The sequence below is a fragment of the Oncorhynchus clarkii genome, chromosome 32, assembly GCF_045791955.1.
Source record: "Oncorhynchus clarkii lewisi isolate Uvic-CL-2024 chromosome 32, UVic_Ocla_1.0, whole genome shotgun sequence".
NCBI lineage: Eukaryota > Metazoa > Chordata > Actinopteri > Salmoniformes > Salmonidae > Oncorhynchus > Oncorhynchus clarkii.
Genome location: NC_092178.1, coordinates 12,764,982 through 12,770,981, shown reverse-complemented (window position 1 = coordinate 12,770,981; position 6,000 = coordinate 12,764,982). Strand labels below are relative to the sequence as shown.

At 44.7% G+C, this 6,000-nt stretch overlaps 1 protein-coding gene across 1 annotated transcript in view; it reads right to left on the bottom strand.

Annotated features, from left to right (window-relative positions):
• Positions 1 to 6,000, bottom strand: part of LOC139391896 (adhesion G protein-coupled receptor B2-like) — a 253,496-nt gene that overhangs the window by 227,312 nt on the left and 20,184 nt on the right. The gene's annotated exons all lie outside the window — the stretch shown is intronic.

The following is a 6,000-nucleotide window of genomic DNA, read 5'->3' as shown; positions in this document are numbered from 1 at the left end:
CCAGGGTCAGCAATACAGCAATGCAAAAAACAAAAGACTTCAGGACAACATAAATCATAACAGCCAACTGAATATGTTTGAGTGAATGTCTGGCACTATTTACATGTGTGTGTGTGTCCGTGTATGTGCACGTGTGCATTCGAATGAGATTGTGTGTACAGTTTATTGCATGTATACAAACACCTACACAGCATCAGCTTCAGGCAAACCGGCATTAACTGTAAGTGCTGTTATTGTGAAGTGGAGATGTCTAGCAGCAACAACAGCTCAGCCGTAAAGTGGTATTATTATTTATTTTTTATTCACCTTTATTTAACCAGGTAGGCCAGTTGAGAACAAGTTCTCACTTACAACTGGCCAAGATAAAGCAAAGCAGTGCGACAAAAGCAAAAACACGGAGTTACCCATAAACAAATGTACAGTCAATAACACAAAAGAAAAGAACAATTTAAAAATCTATGTACAGGGTGTGCAAATGTAGAAGAGTAGGGAGGTAGGCAATAAATAGGTCCTAGAGGTGAAAATAATTAAAATTTAGCAATAATACCGGAGTGATAGGTGTGCAGATGATGATGTGCAAGTAGAGATACTGGGGTGCAAAAGAGCAAGAGGATAAGTAACAATAAGGGGATGAGGTAGTTGCGTGTGCTATTTACAGATGGGCTGTGTACAGGTGCAGTGATCAGTAAGCTGCTCTGACAGCTGATGCTTAAAGTTAGAGAGAGAGATATAAGACTCCAGCTTCAGAGATTTTTGCAATTCATTCCAGTCATTGGCAGCAGCAGAGAACTTGAAGCAAAGGCAGCTGAAGGAAGTGTTGGCATTGGGGATGACCAGTGCAATAAACCTGCTGGAGCACGTGGTACAGGTGGGTTTTGCTATGGTGATCAGTGAGCTGAGATAAGGCAGGGCTTTACCTAGCAAAGACTTATAGATGACCTGGAGCCAGTGGGTTTGGTGACGGATTTGTAGTGAGGGCCAGGCAACGAGAGCATACAGGTTGTAGTGGTGGGTAGTATATGGGGCTTTGGTGATAAAATGGATGTCACTGTGATAGACTACATCCAGTTTGCTGAGTAGAGTGTTGGGGGCTATTTTGTAAATGACATCGCCGAAGTCAAGGATCAGTAGGATAGTCAGTTTTACGAGGGCATGTTTGGCGGCATGAGTGAAGGAGGCTTTGTTTGCGAAATAGGAAGCCGATTCTATATTTAAATTTTGATTGGAGATGCTTAATGTGAGTCTGGAAGGAGAGTTTAACCAGACACCTAGGTATTTGTAGTTGTCCACATATTCTAGGTCAGAACTCTCCAGAGTAGTGATGCTAGTCGGGCGGGAGGGTGCGGGCAGCAAAGCAGTTGGAGGCTACGGAAGGAGTGTTGTATGGCGTTGAAGCTCATTCTGAGATTTGTTAGCACAGTGTCCAACGAACGGCTAGATGTATAAATAATGGTGTCGTCTGCGTAGATGTGGATCATAGAATAACCAGCAGCAAGAGCAACATCATTGATATATACAGAGAAAAGAGTCAGCCCGAGAATTGAACCCTGTGGCACCCCCATAGAGACTGCCAGAAGTCCGGACAACAGGCCCTCTGATTTGCCACACTGAATTATATCTGAGAAGTAGTTGGTGAACCAGGCGAGGCAGTCATTTGAGAAACCAAGGCTATTGAGTCTGCCGATAAGAATGCGGTGATTGAAGGAGTCAAAAGCCTTAGCCAGGTCGATGAAGACGGCTGCAAAGTACTGTCTTTTATCGATGGCGGTTATGATATCGTTTAGGACCTTGATCGTGGCTGAGGTGCAACCATGACCAGCTCGGAAACCAGATTGCATAGTGGAGAAGGTATGGTGGGATTTGAAATGGTCGGTGATCTGTTTATACGCCAGCAGCATACCACCCTACATACTACTCCTGGCTTACTTCTGAAGCTAAGCAGGGTTGGTCTTGGTCAGTCTCTGGATGGGAGACCAGATGCTGTTGGAAGTAGGGTTGGAGGGCCAGTAGGAGGCACTCTTTCCTCTGATCTAAAAAATATACCAATCCCCAGGGCAGTGATTGGGGACACTGCCTTGTGTAGTGTGCCGTCTTTCGGATGGGATGTTAAATGGGTGTCCTGACTCTCTGAGGTCATTAAAGATCCCATGGCACTTATTGTAAGAGTAGGGGTGTTAACCCTGGTGTCCTGGCTAAATTCCCAATCTGGCCCTCAAACCATCATGGTCACCTAATAATCCCCAGTTTACAATTGGCTCATTCCTCACCCTCCTCTCCCCTGTAACTATTCCCCAGGTCATTGCTGTTAATGAGAATGTGTTCTCAGTCAATTTACCTGGTTAAATAAATAACAATTACTTGGCTTTTGAAGATTTTAGAAAGGCAGGTTAGGATGAATATAGTTCTATAACAGTTTGGGTCTCGAGTGTCCCCCCTTGAAGCGAGAGATGACCCCGGCATCTTCCCAATCTTTGGGGATCTCAGACGATACGAAAGAGAGGTTGAATAGGCTAGTAGTAGGAGTTGCAAAAATGTTGATACATAATTTTAGAAAGAGAGGGTCCAGATTGTCTAGCCCAGATGATTTGTAGGGATCCAGATTTTGCAGTTCTTTCAGAACATCAGCTGTTTGGATTTGGGTGAAGGAGAAGCGGGGGGAGGTTGGACAAGTTGCTGCAAGGGGTGCTGAGATGTTGGTAAGGCAGCTAGCTGGAAAGCATGGCCATCCGTGGAGAAATGCGTATTGACATTATCGATTATCGCGGATTTATCAGTGGTGACAGTGTTTCCTATCCACAGTGCAGTGGGCAGCTGGGAGGAGGTGCTCTTATTCTCCATGGGCTTTAGAGTGTCACAAAACTTTTTGGAATTAGTGCTACAGGAAGCAAATTTTTGTTTTAAAAAGCTGGCCTTAGCTTTACTAACTGACTGAGTATATTGGTTACTGACTTCCCTGAAAGTTGCATATCGCGTGGGCTATTCGATGCTAATGCAGAATGCCACAGGATGTTTTGTGCTGGTCAAGGGCAGTCAGGTCTGGGGTGAACCAAGGGCTATATCTGTTCTTAGTTCTACATTATTTGAATGGGGCATGCTTATTTAAGATGGAGAGGAAAGCACTTTTGAAGAGCAACCAGGAATCCTCTACTGACGGGACGAGGTCAATATCCTTCCAGGATTCCCGGGCCAGGTCAATTAGAGAGGCCTGCTCGCTGAAGTGTTTTAGGGAGTTTTTGATAGTGATGAGGGGTGGTCGTTTGACCACGGACCCATTACGCACACAGGCAATGAGGCAGTGATTGCTGAGATCCTGGTTGAAGACAGCAGAGGTGTATTTAGAGGGAAAGTTGGTCAGGTTGATATCTAAGAGGGTGCCCATGGTTAAGGATTTAGGGTTGTACCTCGTAGGTTCCTTGATAATTTCTGTGAGATTGAGGGCATCAATCTTAGATTGTAGAACGGCCGGGGTGTTAAGTCACCTAACACAACGAACTCTGAACATAGATGGGGGGCGATCAATTCAAATATGGTGTCCAGGGCACAGCTGGGGGCTGAGTGGGGTCTGTAACAAGCGGCAGCGGTGAGAGACTTGTTTCTGGAAAGGTGGATTTTTAAAAGTAGAAGCTCGAATTGTTTGGGCACAGAAGCAGTAGATTGCAACTCCGCCCCCTTTGGCAGTTCTATCTTGTCGGAAAAATGTATAGTTAGGGCTGGGAATGCCAGGCTTTTTAGTGGCCTTCCAGAGCCAGAATTCAGACACAGTGGAGTGTGCTAAAGCAGTGAATAAAACAAACTTAGGGAGGAGGCTTCTAATGTTAACATGCATGAAACCAATGCTTTTACGGTTACAGAACTCAACAAATGAGAGTGCCTGGGGAATGGGAGTGATGCTGGGGGCTACAGGGCCTGGGTTAACCTCCACATCACCAGAGGAACAAAGGAGGAGTAGGATAAGAGTACGGGTAAAGGCAATCAGAACTGGTCGTCTACTGCGTTCAGAACAGAGAGTAAACGGAGCAGGTTTCTGGGCGCGGAAGAATAGATTCAAGGCATAATGTACAGACAAGGGAATGGTAGGATGTGAGTACAGAGGAGGTAAGCCTAGGCATTGAGTGACGATGAGAGAGGTTTTGTCTCTAGAGGCACCATTTAAGCCAGGTGCGGTCACAGCATTTGTAGGGGAAGGAACATAAGGGCTAGCTAAGACATATTGAGCGGGCCTGGAGGCTCTACAGTGAAATAAAACAAAAATGACTAACCAAAACAGCAATAGAAAAGGCATATTGACATTAGGGAGAGGCATGTTTAGTCGTGTGATCATAGGGTGCAGTGAGTAGCTAGACGAGCTGGGGGCACGTCGACTCAGACAGCTAGCAGGCCGGGGCTAGCAGCAGGCTAGCAGATGGGCGTCGGGGGGACATCGCAACGGTAGAGCTTGTTGAAACCCCCTCAGACGGTTACATCGGCAGACCAGTTGTGATGGATCGGCGGGGCTCCGTGTCGGCAGCAAAGGGTCCAGGCCAATTGGCAAAAGCGGTATTGAAGCCCAGGAATTGCTATTTGGATCTCTTCGGCTAGCCGGGAGATGGGCCTAGTTCGAGGCTAGCGCCAGGCTAACTGGTTCTTGCTTTGTGACAGACGTTAGCCAGGAGTAGCCACTCGGATAGCAGCTAGCTAGCTGCGATGATCCGGAGTAAAGGTTCAGAGCTTGCGGTAGGAATCCTGAGATGTGGTAGAGAAAAGCAGTCCGATATGCTCTGGGTTGATATCGCGCTGTGCTGGCTTGCAGGAGTTGAACGGGCTGAGGCTGGCAGACGTCTGAGTTAACGGTGATGACCGCTAGCAGTGGCTAACTGACTATTTGCTAGTAGTTAGCCAGCTTCTGAAGGGGGTTCCAGTTCTAATGTGTAAAAAATAGCAGATCCATACCACATTGGGTGAGGCGGGTATGTTCAGTCCGTAGTTTGAAAATGAGATTAAAAATATAACAATATATACGAAATATATACAAGACAATCAAACCAGACATCCCACTGCTACGCCATCTTGGAATGACTTGTTAAGGTGCAGACAGAGACACTCCATACGAGGCCTACATTCATCAATTAGTCTTAGTGCAGACAGAGAGACTCCCTACTAGGCCTATATTCATGTTTGTGTGTGTGTGTGTGTGTGTGTGTGTGTGTGTGTGTGTGTTTGCACGAGCGTGAGAGTGAGCGTGGGGGAACGTTTGGAAGAGGGAGAGAGAGATGTCAGAGAGAATAATTTTACTTACTCTCTTCCATCAGTTCACTGACGTGCCTGTGTGTTGGAAAAACATGCCAATTATCTTCTAGTACAGTTTCACTTCAACTAAAGACTTTAAAATAGCAATCCACCTCGAGCTGAACAACCAAATGTTTTTACTTGGATATGTGTGTTTACATGCATCTGAGAGTGAGAAAAATAAAATACATTTTTATTCAAATCCAATTTTATTGGTCATACACATGTTTAGCAGATGTTATTGCGGGTGAAATGCTTGTACTTCCAGCTCCGACAGTGCAATAATATCTAACAAGTACACAACATATACCCAATACACACAAATCTAGTAAAGGAATGGAATTAAGAATATACAAATACAGGATATACACAAGCAATTTCAGAGCGACATAGATTAAGATACAGTAGAGCACCATAGGATACAGTCTATACATATGAGATGGGTATAAAGCAAGATATGTAGACATTATTAAAGTGACTAGTGTTCCATTTATTAAAGTGGCCAGTGAGTTCAAGTCTATGTACAGTATATATATACAGTATATATATATATATATATATATATATATATATATATATATATATATATATATATATACATATACAGTATATATAGGCAGCAGCCTATATGTGCTAGTGATGGCTGTTTAACAGTCTGATGGCCTTGAGATAGAAGCTGTTTTTCTGTCTCTTAGTCCCAGCTTTGATGCACCTGTACTGACCTCGCCTTCTGAA